Raw genomic sequence first — 21,650 nt, 5'->3', positions numbered from 1 at the left:
CCCCCATGATGCTGGGTACAATATTTAACAGTGGTGATTCATGAACTGTTTCACTTTAGTCTCGATGCCAGGAGTTCTTAACCTGGGGTAGATGGTGGGGGGCATCTGAGAAATTATAACACTATTTTCATTAACTTCTAATTGAAATTCAACATTTCCTTCAATTATGACTGCAAAGATTCAACCACAAAATTATTAGCTGTACCTGTGACTTTATCACTTATATAAATTGTATATGTTTTCATATCACACTGTAGCTATTGAGATACACAATTTAAACTCATCATCACTTTAAAATTACAGTAATTATCAAGCCTACTGCAGCTCTGATACTTAACATATTAATAAATACATGAATTACTGCTCTGTTTTGAAAAAAATATTTTGACAAATGCATTTCAATATAATTAGTCTGCTTTGCAATTTTATGCTCATTTTTACACAATCAAAAACATTTTGAGAAAGAGTCTGTGCCCCACGAGAGGTTAAGAACCCATGTTCTAAACCTAGGGGTGACAGACATACTTGTGTAAATCAACATCAACACTTTTTCTCCACTCCTGACACCACGTCACCTCATCACCAATCCACTGCTTCCATAGAGGAGCTAACTACCGTGCATGCCTGACTTTCAAGATCTAATCTAAGGCCGCACTCCAGTACTCTTGCCTGGAAAATCCCATGGACAGAGGAGTCTGATAGGCTGCAATTCATGGGGTCGCTAAGAGTCGCATACGACTAAGCGACTTCACTTTCACTTTTCACTTTCATGCTTTGGAGAAGGAAATGGCAACCCACTCCAGTGTTCTTTCTTGGAGAGTCCCAGGGACAGGGGAGCCTGGTGGGCTGCCGTCTATGGGGTCACACAGAGTCGGACACGAATGAAGCGACTTAACAGTAGCAGCAGGTTCTAATCTAATCCTGTTCAATTGGAGGATTTGGGCTACAATCGACTAAATTTAGAAAATAAAAAAAATAAAAAAATTAAAAAAAAAAACAAAACATATTCACCAGCTAGGAAGTGAGGGACTGGGCTTTAAGCCTTAGAAGGAAATAGGCTCCCTTAACTCAGTGCAGCCCACCCATTCTTTCACAGGCATTTTTCTTCCCTGGCCAATTGTGAGAGTCTCTTTGTGAATAACATGTCTGGATTAGTTTGCTGAACAATTGCCTCATTTTAGCTAGCCTCTGATTGTCCTTGCTTTTGTGAGTCAAAAATCCTTAATCTTATTTGAATGAAATTTAATTCCCTAGAGAGCTGAGTCTTTAGTCTCTTAGTTTTATAAAGTGAGTGCTTAGAGAAAATGTAGGAGAGCTGACATGGGACTCCTTTAAAGCTAGGTCAACCTCCTAAGAAAATAATTAGATAAATGTGCACTCCAGTTGGGGAGAGAAGGAGGAAAAGAATTTCTCCACAAATTGCTTTTAGAACATTTAAGTGGAATTGAATCTGATTGTCAAGAGCCAGACAGCTCTCAGGAGGTCATTTGATCTAGTCCCCTGTTGCTGGACCAGAGCACGTATGCAAAAATCTAGCCCAAAGTTAAAAAACTTTACAGAAGAGAACAGATATTGTACCTAAGCAGGTCCTGCCAGGTAGGTGGGAGGAGGTTGCTGATTGAAAGGAATATTCATAATAAACCATATGGTAACATGAGCTCATTAATTAATTATTTAATTAATGAAACACATATTTATTGAGCCCCTACCATACATCAGAGACTGTCCTGGGCACCTAAGACATATCCGTGAGGTTACATTTTAGTGGATGGCACGAAAACTGATACACAATAAACCTAATAAGAATATGATAATGTGTGTTGCAAAGAGAGACGTACACTGAAAACAGAAAAAAATTAGAGCAGGGAATAAAAATGGAAGTACTGAAGTGTTGGCAAAGAAGGGATACCTTTGTAAACTTGTAAATACAAATGAGTTAATACACGTTAAGAGCTTAGAATGATGCCTAGTATGATGTCTTCAATAAATTATATGCATATAAAATATGCATTAAATATACCATAATATATTTAGTAATGTATATTATATATTATGCAATATACATTATATATGTATGTATATATATGTCATTTTGGTTACTATCATATTAGATGGGCTTGTTTGGGTACAAGAAGCAGAAATAAACTTTACTTAAGCAAAACAGGAATTTTATTAGAAGGGTGGTGAGGGTGCCTCTGAAGAACCTCTCAGAATTAGTTGAGAACCTGATGCCTGCAGAGAACACTTCATAGTGTCACCTGCCCAGATCTTGGCAAGATGGGGAAAGCAAAGAAGAAGGTCATCTCAGAAAGGAAGTTGGTGAAAAGATGAAGCATTGAGACCGAAAGACAGTGTCATCCTAGTTAATAATCTGACAGAGTTCTGTAAGATAGATTTGGTTTCCAAAGCAAAGGAGGAGGAGGTTGGTGTTACACTTTCCCAATATGAGTCACAGACCAATACGATGTCAAATTTAGGGGATGGGTTTTAATTTCGCAGCATATAAAGTATACTAGGGCTTCCCAGGTGGCGCTAGTGGTAAAGAACCTGCCTACAGATGCAGGAGATTTAAGAGACATGGGTTAGATCCCTGGGTTGGGAAGAACCCCTGGAAAAGGGGATGGCAATCCACCCCAGTATTCTTGCCTGGAGAATCCCACGGACAGAGGAGCTTGGCAGGCTACAGTCTATAGGGTCGCAAAGAGTCGGACACGACTGAAATGACTTAGCATGCACACAGTATATACTATGACTTTCCTATCTAAAAAATTACCAAATCACAACCATGGTCAGTTCACACTTGGAAACCTACAGATAATCTCTGAGGAGGGAATTCTTATCCCAAAGGTGGTCAGCTGGGTAATAGATGAAGCAAAACCAAACTATATATGTTCTCTTGACTTTGGATCATCTCTTTTCAAAAGAAACAAAATCAGTGTTGGCTAAAACAACTTTCCCTGCCCTTGGTTTCCCTACTCATCCCTTCTTGCTGCCTTAGTTTAGACTTGTCCACGTGCTTACAGCTCTGACGCAAGAACTTGTCTGATACCCAGAGGAAACCTGAGTGCCTTCAAGCTGAGAGGTACAGGGGTCTCTGTGGGCTACTGAAACTGGTTGTAGTGCATCTAAGAGCATAATTACCAGTTCAGTGTGATTTTCCAAAACTTTCTCCTCTGAGACATAATAATTAAAAACACAATAATTCTACTTGAGTAATTCAAACACTTGATTTATCCCTGTGAATTTCTCCCAGCACATACAGAGGCTGGGATCTATGGCCACACTATGCCCATTTGTATATTTTACTTCCAATCTCTAGGCACAGAAATTCCCGTTTCCTTGTAGAGACTCTTTTTAGACAGAAATCTCCCATTTTTCAATGCATCATGCTTATTTTGGATGTCATCATGTTGCAGGTGTGTGAAGATTTAAAGGAAGGATTGGAGTCTGAGATATAAATGATTTGGGTTTCAAATATGGTAGGCCAGAGAGACTTATATTTTTATGACCAAATGGAACAGTAATATATTTAGACATATGGTACTCACATTATGTCTCATTTTCTTCAATGTTGTTGGCAGGAAAGCCATAGCAAGAGAAATGGCTTTCTTTTCCCTTGTGGTTATCTGAAGCAGTGGAGAGTCACCAACCAACATTTGGTTCTTACATTGATCCTCTCTGCTCAGGATAAAGAATCACAGACCATCAGCTAACAATAGGATGGTAGAAACCATCAAGTGTTGGGGAATTTAAAACTATTCAAATGCCAATTCATTACCTCCTTAGACCTTACCATTTTTAGGAAGTACCTAGAAGAAGATAATACTATAATAATCTTATAGAAGGAAAAACCTGAACCAGAAGCTTCAGGGGTCTACTCCAAGTATGAGGATCCAGTTTCCCTTCTGAACCCCTTAAAGAATTCGAACCACAGTGGAAAACTAAGGTAACATAAGACAATGTTCACTGAAGTGCAATATTTGCCTATATCGGTAGGTAAAGTTCCTTAACCAGATGTTGGTACCAGGCACTGTTCCAAGCACTTTACATTACTAACTTATCTAAAAATTTCACAATAACAGTAAGAATTAGACACTCTTATTATTTTTATTTTACAGAAGAGGAATCTGAGCACAGAGATGTTAAATGTTTTGCCTGTCATCACAAAGCTAGCCATTTGCAAAGCTGGGATTTGAACCCAGGTTTTCTGGCTCCCAGCTCTGTGCTCTCAGCTACCGTACCTACCAGTTTCACATGTATCTATCAATGTATATTTGAAACAAAAAGATATCAAGCTATTATTACTCTGGATAAGCCTAAAGAATAGAAGATGCTGCTAGTCCATTTGGTATAGATATGATATCCAAATGTGCTCACAAATAAGCCTTCAGTGACAACACCTTCTATCATATCACATTGGAAGGACAGGTATGATGATATCTTATGCTATTAAATTAAAACCAATGTACCTATATTAAATTATAGATTTATTTTAGATTTACAGATTTATACAGGTATTCTGAATATCTGTGTGTATGGTTTTATTCTTTTGAGGTTATATTTCATGATATTTTTCCCCAAAGGGCAAAAACTTTGAATGCCATGTTTGAATGATTAATTTTGGGAAACAGGGATGCTAGTCCAAATCTCCTATTTTAAAAGTGAGAAATTTAAAGCCTAGGTTCCTAAAGGAACCTGCTAAAAGTAACAGTTAATGTCAACAATGGTTAATGTTTTTTGAGCTCTTGCTATGTTACCATTTTAATTGTTGTTATAAGGCTTATAGATTCAAATTTAATTAAAACTTGTAAGGTAAATAGTATTGTTATTATCTCCATTTTGCAGATAAGGAAATACAGGCTTAGAGATAATGTTTAATCTGTCCTAAAAGGCAATATGGCTGTAAGGGTTAGAACTGGGATTGGAATCTCAGTCTTTCTAATTCCAGAGCCCAGATGTCACCTGTGCAACTATATTTCCATTCATGAAGTGTTAACAGTTAATTACAAAGCAAATCCTTTTCTATAGTTCTTTCAACATTACATGGCCTCCCACTGCCTCTGTTTACTGAGATTAGCTGCCATAAAATGTAACTTTAGATGTAAAAAGTGGAAGGTATTATGCTGACGTGTACCCTCTCCTCAGAAATAATTACTTCAAAGTTTCAAAATGAATGCCTTTCACAGCAGAAAGCTATTATCATATCTGTCACAGCAGCAAATGTTCTTCATTTTAATATGATTGAAATAATGCCATTAGATTACAAACAATTAATGGTACATTCACAAAAGTTTTGTAAGACCATGATGTTTTCATAACAATATGATGTAACATGTTAAGGACCAGCCAAGTATAATTTAACTTCTCCCAGAATTCTCCTTCTCTACCTTCTCTTGCTCCAACCCTCATCTTGTTTTGTATTTTTAAATTTTACTAGGCACTGATATTACTTCAATAACAAACCATAGCCTTTAGGTAAGTCTTTCATCAGAAAGACAATCTCAAGGTTTCCTTTATAAACAGCATGTTGATTCACTGCCACTCTTTGGTGATGATAAAATGAAGCCATGTTAATAACATTCTGCTCACACTGCCAGTCGAAGACAATGGCTGCAGAAGAAATAAAGACTGACATGCATGTGTGCTTGGTCATGTGCAACTTTCTGTGACTCCAAGCGCTGTAGCCCTTGAAGGCTATAAAGACTGATGTGCGTGTGTGCTTGATCATGGGCAACTCTTTGTGACTCCAAGGACTGTAGCCTGCCAGGCTCCCCTATCCATGGGATTCTCCAGGCAAGAATACTGAAGCAGGTTGCCATGCCTTTCTCCAGGGGATCTTCCTGACTTAGGGCTCCAACCCTTGTATTGCAGGTGGATTCTTTACCATGGAGACCCCTGGGAAGCCATTAAGCCTGCTATTCTGTTTGTTTGTTTTTTTTTTTTAAGTGGAGCCCAAATGAAGCAAAGCTGCCACATAAACCAGAGAAAATCTACTCTATGGAGACCAATGAATTCCCCTATCATCACAGACGTATGAGCCAAGTGTGATTTCCATTTTACAAACTCAGGAAACTAAGGCCACAGAATCCACAGGGAATGGAACCCAGTGAGCACACACACCCACACCTGTCTGCTAGTGAAGGTACTGCTTTGCCATCATTCTGTGCTCAGGCAGGAGGAAACTTGGCAGTGCACAGGGAGTCCTTCGAACATACATGATCCTGATGATGATCCTCTCTCATTATTTCAGTTTCCTAAACACTTTTCCTGTGATTAAGGAACAGAATTAATTATAACAAGGTGGTTGGCCAGCACAGAGCAAAAACCCCATTCATGCGGGATGTGTTCCCTCTAAGTGGAGCGCTGGGAAAGCATAAAGTATTGTTTTGCTCTTCCTCTGAGAAAGGGCTTGACAATTGGTCAGTGTCCAGCAGCCTGGTCTTTGGACATAAATAATCATTTCTCCAGGGAAGGCTCTACCTAGGTCATCTGATCTGTTTTCCCCACAAAGTATATTGCACCAACAAGGCTATCATCCCAAGGAAGAAAGTAGAAATCTCATAATAAAACATTTTCATCAGTGAATCCTGGGAAGGGGCACAGTTCCAGGAAGGACTATTTATTCCACGTACTGGAATGGTTTTAACAATGTACAGTCATAAAGTAGACGGCCTCCAAGAAAAAGGAACACTCCTACACTGTTGGTAGGAATGTAAATTGGTACAGCCACTATGGAAAATTATATGGAGGTTTCTCAAAAGACTAAAAACAGAGTTACCATGTGAGCCAGTGATCCCACTCCTGGGCATATATCCAGACAAAACTCTAATTCGAAAGGATAAATGTACCTCAATGTTCACAGCAGCACTATTTACAATAGCCAAGACGTGGAAAAAACCTAAATGTCCATCAACAGATGAGCAGATAAAGAGATGTGGTACATATATACCATGGAATATTGCTCGGCCATAAATAAGAATGAATAATGCAATTTATTATTAATTAATAATAAATTATTAATCCATGGATGGACCTAGAGATTATCATATTAAGTGAAGTCAGAGAAAGATAGATAGCATATAATGTCGCCTGTATGTGGAATCTAAAATATGACTATGTAACAGAAATAGACTCAGATATAGAAACAGATTTGCCCATTACTGTCTGTTTCCATCACTAAAATCAAACTTACTGAAGGTAGGAATGGTCTCTGGTCTATATATAGTAGTTTCTTCAGTAACTAGAATAATGCCAGGCATGTAGGAGATGCTCAATAATATTTTTAATTTTTATTCATGAAATCAGTCCTAAATATAGAGTATATAATGGTCATTCTTCTGCAATAGAAATATGCTGTGTTAAAGGGGAAGGAGTATTATATAATGGGAAGGGTTATTAAAGTGACTTTATTATCAGCAAGATCTTTTTTATTCCTCATTTAATTCTCTTCCATTAAATAGCACTGACAAATTCCTCCTTTCCAGTCCCTGAGCCTACTGATATACTATCTTCCCTGATGTATTATCAAACCCCTTTACTCTTGCCTTGCCATTTATGTCTCCTCCTGTTGGTTTTCCTAATCTGACCATATCACTCCCCAGCTTAAAACATATCCATTACATGCCAATGCCCTTAGGGTAAAGTCAACTAACATGACTTGGAAAACATTTTGCAATCCTATCTGTGCTCTGATCTTGAGCTTCACTGCTTGCCCCTCGCTGGTCTATCTTTCCATTTTTCCTTTGGTTTCCTGAAATCACTGTGTTCTCTCTTGCCTCTGGGCCTTTTCTCCATGCCTCACCCTTCTGCCTGGAACACACCCTCTTCTAGTTCACCAAACTAACACATGTTCATCTTTCAGCTTTGAAGAAGATGTTACTTCCTTCTGGAAGCTTTGCCAACCACAACACCTTTTCTAGTATCTTTCTTGCTCCTTAGTCATTAAGTTGTGTTAGATTCTTTGAGACTCTATGGACTGTAGCCCGCCAGGCTCCTCTGTCCATGGGATTCTCCAGGCAAGAATACTAGAGTGGGTTGCCATTTCCTTCTCCAGGGGATCTTCCCAACCAGGATTGAACCTGTGTCTCTTGCATCTCCTGCATTGACAGGTGGGTTCTTTACCCCTGAGCCACATATGTAGCCTCTCTGCTGCTGCTGCTGCTAAGTCGCTTCAGTCATGTCCGATTCTGTGCGACCCATAGATGGCAGCCCATCAGGCTTCTCCGTCCCTGGGATTCTCCAGGCAAGAACACTGGAGTGGGTTGCCATTTCCTTCTCCAATGCACGAAAGTGAAAAGTGAAAGTGAAGTCGCTCGGTCATGTCCGACTCTTTTCGACCCCACGGACTGCATCCCACCAGGCTCCTCCATCCATGGGATTTTCCAGGCAAGAGTACTGGAGTGGCGTGCCACTGCCTTCTCCGACGTAGCCCCTCTAGTACCTTATAATTTACTAATTATTGCAACCATCAGTCTACACTCTTATCCCAGCTTCCTAGTTTGCCTCCCACATTGGGTTGTATTTGTCTTACATACTCTTATTCCCCTAGAATTGAGCACTATGCTTGATACTTTTTGTCATTTAGTAATTAAAAAAATAAGACAAAATAAACAGATGCTTAGGGCATGGTTTTAAAGGAAATCTCTGTGTTGACACTTGGGAACTTTTTACCAGTTGTCAAAGTGTCTAATAAGCCCTCCATGCCCAGAATCACTTTGGCCCTCTCTCCTTTTTGAATGATTACCAAGAGGCACTGTCACCCCCTGGGGAGGCTTAGTCCCAGACTCTGCCATTTAGAGTGTAATATAAGAAGTCCTTTTCTGGAAGCAACATTGTGCGTGGTGGTACCTTTCAGCACAGTGAAAACTCGAAAAAGAGGGTGGTCTCAGCCAAGGGTCAAATTGCAGATACAATGCTTTATGTATTTGGCAGTGCTCTAGAGACAAATACATAATCACAGAGGTATGTGATCTGGTTGGAAAATTCAGGCCAGATAGAATGACATGGGTAGAAAAGCACATACACAAACACATAACAATGAGCACTCTTATTTGTAAAAACCACATTAATGGATGGCAGCTCCCTACCTCTGAAGTGATTTATAAATTAAAATAATTGCCTCTTTGAACTGTGCAGATATTAATTGACCTATCACTAATGTACATACAGTCTCTAAACCATCCAAACATTACCTAAACATTTTATTCCCTTTATTCTGGAAACCCCAAAACCCACAAAAATAGGCTCTTTGTTCTGGTGCCAAGGGTCATAAAGGAAAAGCCATCATCTTTGATGACTTTGCAATTCTTATTCTAGTTCTTCATCAAATTAATTCTGAGTGAAATTAGTGAGCACTCTGAGCTTGAGTAAGTCTTCCTATTCCCCTCCCCTTTTTACAATCTCATCCCAAGCACATGGATCCATTTCTGGCTCAAATTTCTGGTAATGAGAGCAGGGCAATTCATTATTTTTTTTTAATTAATTTTAGCTTTGGGTACATATCCTAAATCACTCCAGGTTGTGGGCGCCTGGCATTTCCTTCCTACGTAAAATGAGAGAGAAACTAAATTGGCTGAGGCCCAGACATGCATGGACTATGACAAGCTTGCTAGGGGTTCATTCTGGAATGGTGATCTTGACCTAAATTGAAAGGCAGGCAGAAAAGCACAGCAGTTAGGACAGGAGTCTTAGGGCAGTGGCTATAACCCAGGGCTGATTTTATTTTCCCAGTGAAAATTTGACAATGTCTGGAGACATTTACGATTGTTGCAACTTGTTGAGAGGGAGGTACTGCTGGCATCTGATGTGTGGAAGTCAAAGATGCTGCTAAACATCCTACAATGCCCAGGACAGCCTCTGCCCCCCCATGCAAAAGACTATCCAGTCCAAAATGTCAGTAGTGCTGAGGTTGAGCAACTCTACCCTAGAAGCTGCGATAGTTAATTCACATCCCAGCTTTGCTTTGTTATGGCAGTGTGATCTTGAGTAAGTTTCTTTATTTCTTTGAGCCTCAGAAGTTTCTCTTCTGTCAAATGGAGATAATGATAAAGTATCTACATTGACAGCATTTTGTCAAGCCTGGCATTTGTAAAAGTATAAAAACATTATATTCTATTTTAACTGGAGTAGGTAGCCGTTCCCTTCTCCAAGGGATCTTCCCAACTCAGGAATTGAACTGTGGTCTCCTGCATTGCAGGTGGATTCTTTAGCAGCTGAGCTACCAGGGAAACCCCAATTCACCGATTACTGTATTTCAAATGGAAATACAAATTGCCACAACTTGGGCAGGGGGTGATTGCCAACTTTCAAATATTAGTTTCAAGCCCGTACTTTATTTTCTCTTTATATTGATATACAATGGAAGGATAAAAATGCATAATTTTATTTAAAAAATAGATTTGGCAACAACTGACTTTTATTTGGTGTGATTAAGTGATGCTAATTTCTTTTTTTTTTTTTTTGAAATATTGATGCTAATTTCTAAATCTCAAAAATTCATTCTGCTTTGATTTAGGAACAGGAAAGGATGCATTATGAAGATATACCTTTTTCAGCATCTATACAGACCCATAGTTTCTAAGCCAGAAATACAGTAATATTTGCTTTAATTCATAAGAGATTTTTTTAAAAAAAAAACAGAAAAAGCTCAGTTTACCAGTGAGCAAAGCACCGGAATAGCAGTCTAAAAATGCCTAAGAGAGTGGAAGAAAATGGAAATAAAAATCATATTCTGATGTTTTTCTATGTGATACTGACATGTAATATTATATCAGGTTAAGCAAATATGGTTTTTATACAAAATTTAATATTTGAATTAAATCAATTTGGACTTATAAAATGTGTATACAAAACAGTTTCCTGAAGTTACTTCCAATAAGAAGTGTTCTAATATTACACAGCAGTCTGCTACTGCTTTATACCCACTCTGAAAATACTCTCCCCAAATAATTTTATACATAAAAACCAAGATCTCCTGATATCTTTTAATGTTACAACTCCTACTTCTTTGTGCCAGGCTTTACTGAATGGACTAAACTGCACAGTCTTTTGGTCATTCATTCTACAGATATTTTTGAATACCAACTACATGTTCCCACAGAGATGGGTGCTAGGATTATATCATGCTTTGATATATGTAGATGGTCAGGAAACCACACAGGTTGGTGAGTGAGGACTCAGATTTCTAGAGTCAGAGAGAGTTGGCTTGACCTCTGGACATTTGGCTAAGTCGTGTATTAGACTGCTGAGCCTTTGGGCGTCTACTCAACCTGCCTGAGGACCAGTTTCCCCATCTGAAAATAGGTAAAGAGTATTTCTTGTTTGTTAAGAGGATGCAGTTGACATATTAATATATATATATATATATATATATATATATATATATATTACCATGTGTAAAATAGATAGCTAATGGGAATCTGAGGTACAGGGCAAGGAGCTCAATTCAGTGTTCTGTGGTGACCATTCAGGTATGACCTAAATCAAATCTCTTATGATTATACAGTGGAAATGAGAAATAGATTTAAGGGCCTAGATCTGATAGATAGAGTGCCTGATGAACTATGGAATGAGGTTCATGACATTGTACAGGAGACAGGGATCAAGACCATCCCCATGGAAAAGAAATGCAAAAAAGCAAAATGGCTGTCTGGGGAGGCCTTACAAATAGCTGGGAAAAGAAGAGAAGTGAAAAGCAAAGGACCAAAGGAAAGATATAAACATCTGAATGCAGAGTTCCAAAGAATAGCAAGAAGAGATAAGAAAGCCTTCTTCAGCGATCAATGCAAAGAAATAGAGGAAAACAACAGAATGGGAAAGACTAGGGATCTCTTCAAGAAAATCAGAGATACCAAAGGAACATTTCATGCAAAATTGGGCTCGATAAAGGACGGAAATGGTATGGACCTAACAGAAGCAGAAGATATTAAGAAGAGATGGAAAGAATACACAGAAGAACTGTACAAAAAAGATCTTCACTACCCAGATAATCATGATGGTGTGATCACTGACCTAGAGCCAGACATCCTGGAATGTGAAGTCAAGTGGGCCTTAGGAAGCATCACTATGAACAAAGCTAGTGGAGGTGATGGAATTCCAGCTGAGCTATTCTAAATCCTGAAAAATGATGCTGTGAAAGTGCTGCACTCAATATGACAGCAAATTTGGAAAACTCAGCAGCAGCCACAGGACTGGAAAAGTCAGTTTTCATTCCAATCCCAAAGAAAGGCAATGCCAAAGAATGCTCAAACTACCACACAATTGCACTCATCTCACAGGCTAGTAAAGTAATGCTCAAAATTCTCCAAGCCAGGCTTCAGCAATATGTGAACTGTGAACTTCCTGATGTTCAAGCTGGTTTTAGAAAAGGCAGAGGAACCAGAGATCAAATTGCCAACATCTGCTGGATCATGGAAAAAGCAAGGGAGTTCCAGAAAAACATCTATTTCTGCCTTATTGACTATGCCAAAGCCTTTGACTGTGTGGATCACAATAAACTGTGGAAAATTCTGAAAGAGATGGGAGTACCAGACCACCTGATCTGCCTCTTGAGAAATCTGTATGCAGGTCAGGAAGCAACAGTTAGAACTGGACATGGAACAACAGACTGGTTCCAAATAGGAAAAGGAGTACATCAAGGCTGTATATTCTCACCCTGTTTATTTAACTTATATGCAGAGTACATCATGAGAAACGCTGGACTGGAAGAAACACAAGCTGGAATCAAGATTGCCGGGAGAAATATCAATAACCTCAGATATGCAGATGACACCACCCTTATGGCAGAAAGTGAAGAGGAACTCAAAAGCCTCTTGATGAAAGTGAAAGTGAAGAGTGAAAAAGTTGGCTTAAAGCTCAACGATCAGAAAACGAAGATCATGGCATCCGGTCCCACCACTTCATGGGAAATAGATGGGGAAACAGTGGAAACAGTGTCAGACTTTATTTTTCTGGGCTCCAAAATCACTACAGATGGTGACTGCAGCCATGAAATTAAAAGACGCTTACTCCTTGGAAGGAAAGTCATGACCAACCTAGATAGCATATTCAAAAGCAGAGACATTACTTTGCCAACAAAGGCTCGTCCAGTCAAGGCTATGGTTTTTCCTGTGGTCATGTATGGATATGAGAGTTGGACTGTGAAGAAGGCTGAGTGCCGAAGAATTGGTATTTCTGAACTGTGGTGTTGGAGAAGACTCTTGAGAGTCCCTTGGACAGCAAGGAGATCCAACCAGTGCATTCTGAAGGAGATCAGCCCTGGGATTTCTTTGGAAGGAATGATGCTAAAGCTGAAACTCCAGGACTTTGGCCACCTCATGCAAAGAGTTGACTCATTGGAAAAGATTCTGATGCTGGGAGGGATTGTGGGCAGGAGGAGAAGGGGACGACAGAGGATGAGACGGCTAGATGGCATCACTGACTCGATGGATATGAGTCTCAGTGAACTCTGGGAGTTGGTGATGGACAGGCAGGCCTGGCGTGCTGCGATTCATGGGGTCACAAGGAGTCGGACACGACTGAGCGACTGATCTGATCTGATCTGATGGTTTTTCCTATGGTCATGTATGGATGAGAGAGCTGGACTGTGAAGAAGACTGAGCGCCGAAGAATTAATGCTTTTGAACTGTGGTGTTGGAGAAGACTCTTGAGAGTCACTTGGACTGCAAGGAGATCCAACCAGTGCATTCTGAAGGAGATCAGCCGTGGGATTTCTTTGGAAGGAATGATGCTAAAGCTAAAACTCCAGTACTTTGGCCACCTCATGCGAAGAGTTAACTCATTGGAAAAGACTCTGATGCCTGGAAGGATTGGGGGCAAGAGGAGAAGGGGACGACAGAGGATGAGATGGCTGGATGGCATCACTGACTCGATGGACGTGAGTCTGGGTGAACTCCAGGAGCTGGTGATGGACAGGGAGGCCTGGCGTGCTGCGATTCATGGGGTCACAAAGAGTCGGACATGACTGAGCGACTGATCTGATCTGATCTGAATGGGAATATGCGGTACAGGGCAAGGAGCTCAACTCAGTGTTCTGTGGTGACCTAGATGGGTGGGATGGGGGAGGATGGGAAGGAGGTCTAAGAGCGAGGATATATATATATATATATACACACACACACACATACACACACACACACACATATGGCTGATTTAGGGGCTCCCCCAGTAGCTCAGTGGTAAAGAATCTACCTGTGGTGCAGGAGCCGCAGGAAACGTGGTTCAATCCCTAGGTCAGGAAGATCACCTAGAGGAGGATATGGTAACCCACTCCACTATTTTTGCCTGGAGAATCCCATGGACAGAAGATCTTCGCAAGTTACAGTCCATAGAGTCACAAAGAGTGGGACGCAACTGAAGCAGCTTAGCATGCATGCATGCACGTGGCTGATTTGCTTCATTTCACAGTAGAAACTAACATAACATTTTAAGATAGCTATATCCCAATTAAAAAAAAAACAGGGTACTGGTAAACAGCACTGAACTTGAGTCTTGTTATTTATTAAGAAAACGGTTCAAGAATGATTAGCTATATTATTTTAATGACCACTGTCTTATTTTTATAGTCTAGAAATGGCCTGGTTTTGGAAAATGGAAGCTTTTTTGGCATTTTCTTCTTGAAACACACAAGAAAATTGATAGGAGAATTTAAAAAGCATTACAAACCAGAAGTTGAATAAACCATATTTCTTAGCACAGAGTGTATAGGCTTACCAAATGGAGCCAGCTGTCACAAAATAACCCAGGGCTGTTTTTGGTTTTTTTCTTTTTAAGCTTCTGATCGCCAACTGGATGCTTAATCCAGTAGCTGGGCAAGCTTCTCTATGAATATGCAATTTCATGGTTTGCATATTTTCCTTAGACATAGAGTAGTGTTATGAAATCCTTTGTACAAATCCTTCAGTATGCACACTTTCAGAGCTGCTTTCTAATTGGACTTTAGATAAATGACTTTTTTTTTATACAGACAGCTAGCTAATAAAATTCTAAATGGTTCCGAAGAAAAAAATTACACACTAAATAGCATTTATTAGTTTTATTACTAAAAAAATGCATGTTTCCTGTGGAAAATACAAAAAGCAAAAAGAAGAAAATACAAAAATTCACCTCTAATCTCAATGACCAGAGATAACGTTTTGTGTGTGTGTGTGCATGCACACATGCATGTGTGTATATGTACATATGGAGTGTTACTTTCCTTCAACAAATATTTCTCCTTTCATTTAATACAATACTGGGATCATTAAATGTTACTACATGAGAGCAGGGGTCAGCAGTCTTTCTGCAAAGGGCTAAATGATAAACATATTAGATTTTGTGGGCTGTGCAGTTTCTATCCCAGCTACTCAACTCTGCCATTGTGACATGAAAGCAGCCAGAGACAATCTCTAAATGAATGGCTGTGGCCAAATTCTGCCCATGGTGGGCTAGGCTTCTACCCCAACCTGTAGTTCACTGACTCCTCTATACAAAAGCCTCATCAATAATTATGATATGTTATTAAATATAATTATACTACAGTATCATTGAGTTACATTTGTTATAATAGTTATTAAGGAAAATATATGACTTTTTAATCCTCTAGATCTTAGGGACTTCTTCAAGTGTTGTCTTGTTACTGCACATTTTGGGAAATTAAATATAATCAAACAATAACCAAGCATTAGAGGAATATAGTTTTCTGGAGGTCAGTTAAAAAATGCAAAACTCTGACACTGCCCTTAATTAAGTGTCTGTTTGTTCCACCACCATAATTTCCTAAATTCCTAGTGTTGTTTTGGGAGCAGTGGTCCCATGCAATGAAGGCCAATGCTGCTGGTTACTCTAAGCTCTGAGAGTGTTTCTGTTTATGACACGAATAGCACAAATCCAGCTCTCTGCTGCAGCTACTACTGAGACCCAGTCGCTTTCACAAATAATAATGCCGCTTGTTTTGAGATTGTTCTAGTAAGGGGGAATATTCCTTGAATTGATTCCTTTAACTCTCTGAAACATAGACGCATGGGTTATACACTATGCTCTGTGGGAAACAAACTCTGGGGCAAATACTAGAATTGAGGAGATTTATTAGGGAGTGCTCTTGGGATGAACACCTGTGAAAGGGAGGATGGGGTAGAGGGACAACTTGAACTCTTGTATTCTCAGGACTGGGTTCAGCTGACCCCAAGAAAAGCTCTGGAGCTGAAGTGGCTCTGCAGCATTGACTCGAGTTGGAGGAAGAGTATGCAGACTTGACAAGCTGGAGTTGACCACCTATTGGCTGAGAACGCGTGGGAAGGGCTTGGTGGCTCTCCTTAGCAGTCTTTTCCCAAGGGGGGCCAAATAACCAAGGTTGCCATCTGACTGCACTCCAAGCAGTTCATGGGTAAGCCCTTCATTCCTGAAGGGGTTTCTTGGTGTGCATCAAGACATCTACCATCTCATGGGTTAAGTCCCAGTAAGAAACTTGCCCAAGTTAATGTTCTGTTCTCAGTTTGAAAAGCCAATAAAGTGATGTTTTTGAGGTGGTGTGTAATTTTAAGTCTGGTTTAATGAAACCATTCTGTTTAATAATTTCATTCAGTCACCCTATGAATACCAAGATTTACAAACTCTGTATGTGCAAGGCAAATGTGCATAAGTTAGATAGTAAAACAGATTAAAGAACCATGGGGAGCTTAGAGCATCTTGGGGGAATGTGCAAATGTGAATTACAAGGTGAAATGATGGCAGTTTTGGAGGTGATGCAACAATTATATCCTATAAGAAACCACGATTTGTTCAATTCAAATTCCCATTTTATTTTTTAAACTGCTGCCTTGTTTAAATTTATTAATAAATGGTATCAGTAGTAATCACAGTTCAATTTCTACTGTAGCAAAGCCTGGAGTCACACATGTAGATGGCAAGACTTGGAGATGGGCACCATGGTTAAGATTTATGATTTCTAATACACACTTAGTTATGAGCAGTGCCATGTGCCAGGTAATCCAGCTCTCAGCACTATGATCTATAACCTTCTTTTGGATGTTACTCATTCCTTCCCTCTATGATTGTATATATATTTACCAGCATTTTATAATACATTGCAGGTTTTACTCAGGGGCCCCACTGAATAAAAATACTCTATTAAAAATGTATTTTGATTCACACATGGAATGCAGCTTCAGCTCATTCTCACCTGCAAGTCAAGAATGAGGTCCCTGTACAATTAAAAAGCTAAAGTGGGACTCTATATGGGCACCCGGAGGGTTGTGGACTAAGTTCAAGATTATGAAAAAATTGATGCAAAATTTCAATAAGGGCAAAAGAGATTTCACTTGGAACACATAAAATGCCAAAATTACTGCTTCAGTGTGACATATATGCAAAGCATATATGACCACATGGGATTTTATTGTTTCTAGGAAATACTGGGCATCAAACATAGTTTTCTTCAATAAGGTAATTCTGTAATAATGGTGTTACTTATTTATTTATTCATTCTTTCATTCAATATAGGGTTGATGTGTTGCACATTTCCAGGGAGCATCAGTGATATCATCATCTATGTGGACAGTGCCCTTGAAGCTGTACAGGACACAACCTTCACAACCATATTCAGTTTGATGAACAACATAAACTGGGTGAGTACGTGCTTGGCACTGAGAACAGAGCCGTGAGCAAGGCAGATTCAGATCATACCCCTGTAAAGCTTTATTTTAGATGAAGTCAGACAAAAAGGAATAGCTACAAAAACCAAATGAATATAAACTAAGTCCTAGAAATATAGGGATGAGATAGCACAAGGACCTCTAACAAGCGCTACTAAGAAAGAAATTCAGAGGAAGCAATATTTAAATTGAAGCATAAAGGATAAGTTTCTTTATGGATATGAAAATGGGTTAGCAAAGGATGTTTCAGGAAGAGGGAAGGATATTCAGAAACGAAAAACAACAGCAACAAATCACATCACGAAGGACATAGGATAGCCAAGGAATTGAAGTGTGGCTGGGAAATGGAGGAGAAAGGACTGGAGACGGTGTCAGGGGCCAGTGCCCTGTAGTGAGGTCATGCTTGTGCATTACAGAGAAGACATGTGACACTGACAAAATACATATGGTTGATGATATGAGGACTCTTTCAGTAGAACAAGTGAGAGACAGTGGTGGCTTGTCTAGGGCAATGCCGAAAAAGGTGGGAAGAAGTAGACAGATAAAAGAGGTTTTCTACTGAAATGTCTTAACCTAACTTCATTCTGCTATTTGTTGGCCAGTAGTGTGAATTATTTTAACCTTTGCATGCTCTTAGACAGTATTAAACATCAACTATTGTGAATGATTCTGTGAAGAACAGAATATTTGAAGTTAACATCAAAGACCATTGCAATCAAGTGTTGGGTTTGCCTATTAATATGTCGTGAAACTGAAATGACAATAAAATAATTACACTCTCATTCATCAGAAATCTACTTGACAACCTAAAATTTAATCCCTCTTTTCTCTTCTATAACATGGAGTATCTACTCATTTGAGATTGTGGTGAAGATGCAAAGAGATGATACATAGCTAAAGCACTCATCACAATGTCTGCTATACCATATTTGTTGTTGAATATTTCTTACTACTGCTATTATTCATACTTATGATGGGAGTCTGGGTGAGAATTAATCACCTTTTTTCCTCTGAGTTGGCTGGGCACCAAAATTTTGGGAAAGAGATGCAGCAGTTAAATCAAGAGAGATAAAAATATTAGCTTTATCACCAATATCACTGAATTTAAGAACATGATTGGCTTTTCTGCCAACTTGCACCAAATCTAGCAATGGATATCCTTAACTGAAGGAAACCTGCATATCTACACCTCAAAATTGCTCTTGTGCCTCCATCAGGAGCACAGAGGGTTTAAGCAAGACCAGGATCCTGCCCTGATTCAGGTGTGCTTATGTCACAGAAGAAGTGAACAGTACACTTTCACTCTTCCATGGAACCAGAGAGGGGAGAAATTGAGAGCGAGGACCTGGAGTTTGAGTGAGTGAACCTTGCTGTGCCATTCATCAGCCAAGCAGACATACAAGTGCCTCAGAGTTTCTATGAGTTAATCTCCTCACCTAGAAGATGGGGATGATAAAGTGCTACCTCACAGGACTGCTTTGAGGATTAAAGGAATGAAAATGTTGGTATCTGGCATGTAGAAATGTATGTTTGCCATGACCAGCATCTGAAAAAAAAAAGAATACAGAAAACACTGCGCTCTATACTTTTCCAATCTCATCCACCAGAAAGATTACTGTTCTTCCCCAGGGGAAGAGCAAACGAGGAGAAAATATTTCTGAAAGAGAAGGGAATACATTATTTCCAGTGCATTTCCTTCCTGAGGCATGGGATGAGGGGTAAGCCCTTTCTCTATGCTGAATATGAGGGAAGAGTAGGAGTTGACCTCCCATATACTCTATCATGACTTCCCTGGTGGCTGCTAGGCAGGAGACCTGGGTTCGACCCCTGGGTTGGGGAGATCCCCTGGAGAAGGGAATGGCTACCCACTCCAGTATTCTTGCTTGGAGAATCCCATGGACAGAGGAGCCTGGTGGGCTACAGTCCATGGGGTTACAAAGAGTCAGACACTACTGAGCAACTAACACACACACACACACACCCCTACTCTATCACTTGATACCTTGGCCTTGAATCTGTCCTATCTGCCAGGTCCCTGTCTCTCCCTCCAACTACAAAGACAGGGATCTGTCACATTCATCAGTATATCCTCTCTATAACGTCGTATCATGTACTGTGCTTTGCATGCACTGTGCCATTTACAATCAGTGCCTGATGGATCTGAACGCGAGCTTCTGTCTGAGCTACCTTGTTTCTTAACTGACTTAATTATGAAGGGCTGCTGCTGAGTGGCAAAACACAGGCCCTGCGCAGAAAGTATGAGGTTCCCATTTGTCTGCTCCCTTTCTTCAGACTCTGATTTTCAGGATTACCCAGAAAGCTGGGTGCCTAAAGCGAACAAAAATTTTCTTACCATAAGGCAAACACTCTTTACACTTACATTCCTTGCTTGTGATTTTTTTCCTATTCTAAAGTTCTTCAGTTTCTCTGTCCAAAGCAGAAACAAAGAATTTAGAAAAAGTTTATTATCTTGATATCTTTTATTACCTTGATATCTTTCCTTCATATATATGCTCATCAATTAGATTTAGCTACATGTATGACACAGGAAGGATTAAGTGGGATAATTTCCCACTTAATGGAATATTAGGTTGGTGCAAAAATAAGTTTGGTTTTGCATTATTGAATTTTGCCATTTGATATTAGAATACATTCTTAAATAAATGTGGTTTTGTTATACATTATTTTAACGTGCATTTCTTGCTTTATATTTTTTGCTAATGAATTATTCCTTGTTGTTTATATGTATTTTAGACAAGGGAAATGATGTTAGACAAAATTCAATTCAAATGATTTTCTTATTTGAGCTCAAAATGGGTCATAAAGCAGTGGAGACAACTAGTGACTTCAACAATGCTTTTGGCCCAGAAACTTTTAATGAACATACAGTGCATTGTAGGTTCAAGAAGTTTTGCAAAGTAGATTAGAGCCGTGAAGATGAGGAGTGCAGTGGCTAGCCACTGGAAGTGTACAACGACCAACTGAGAGGATGATTGAAACTAATCCTCTTTCAACTACAAGAAAAGTTGCTGAAGAACTCAACACTGACCATTCTATGGTCATTTGGCATTTGAAGCAAATGGAAAAGATGAAAAAGCTCGATAAGTGGGTGTCTCAAGAGCTGACTGCAAATCAAACAATCTTTTAGAAGTGTCATTTTTCTGTTGCATAGTGTTGTTACTCTATGCAACAACAATGTGAATTTTATGTGACAACCAGTGATGACCAGTTCAGTGGCTGGACTGAGAAGAAGCTCCAAAGCACTTCCCAAAGCCAAACTTGCACCAATAAAAGTGTCATGGTCATTGTTTCGAGGTCTGCTGCTAGTTTAATCCACTACAGCTTTCTGAATCCTAGTGAAACCATTACATCCGAGAAATATGCTCAGCAAATGGATGAGATGCACAAAAATCTACAACTCCTGCAACCAGTATTGGTCAACAGAAAGAGCCCCATTCTTTTCTGTGACCTGGCTACATATCACCCAACCAATGCTTCAAAAGGCGAACAAACTGGTCCACAATTTTTGTCTCAGGTGCAATATCCATGTGACCTCTGTCCAACTGACTACCACTTCTTCAAGCATCTTGACAACTTTTTGTATGGAAAATGCTTCCACAACCAGCAGGATGCAGAAAAAGCTATCCAAGAAGAGTTCGTTGAATCCCAAAGCATAGGTTTTTATGCTATAGTAACAAACAATTTCTCATTGGCAAAAATGTGTTGATTGTAATGGTTCTTATTTTGATTAATAAACATGTGTTTGCGCCTAGTTACAGTGATTTAAAATTTAGCACCCATAAACGTAATTACTTTTGCACCAACCTAATAGTTTCTTTGATTTGTACTATGTATTCACTGAAACCATTTATTGGCTATTTACTATACTATATATATATACTATATATATATATATATATATATACTATACATACTATATTTACTAAAGTTCAATGGGACTTTATCTGTTTTGTCTGGCTCTTGGATGCCATGGTTTTATGCCACAGTTTAGCAAATTGTGAC

General features: G+C 39.3%; 1 long non-coding RNA gene across 8 annotated transcripts in view; it reads left to right on the top strand.

Moving 5' to 3' along the window:
• LOC101906240 (uncharacterized) overlaps window positions 1–21,650 on the top strand; it is a 318,730-nt gene that overhangs the window by 173,169 nt on the left and 123,911 nt on the right. For all 8 annotated transcript variants that reach the window (XR_009492377.1, XR_003031804.2, XR_003031805.2 and 5 more), the window contains one exon: window positions 17,476–17,600. This is a non-coding gene — a long non-coding RNA (uncharacterized lncRNA). The remainder of the gene's footprint in view (window positions 1–17,475; window positions 17,601–21,650) is intronic.

The sequence above is a fragment of the Bos taurus genome, chromosome 22, assembly GCF_002263795.3.
Source record: "Bos taurus isolate L1 Dominette 01449 registration number 42190680 breed Hereford chromosome 22, ARS-UCD2.0, whole genome shotgun sequence".
Classification (NCBI taxonomy): domain Eukaryota; kingdom Metazoa; phylum Chordata; class Mammalia; order Artiodactyla; family Bovidae; genus Bos; species Bos taurus.
The sequence above is the reverse complement of the archived record's forward strand: the minus strand, read 5'-3'. Positions and strand labels throughout refer to the sequence as shown.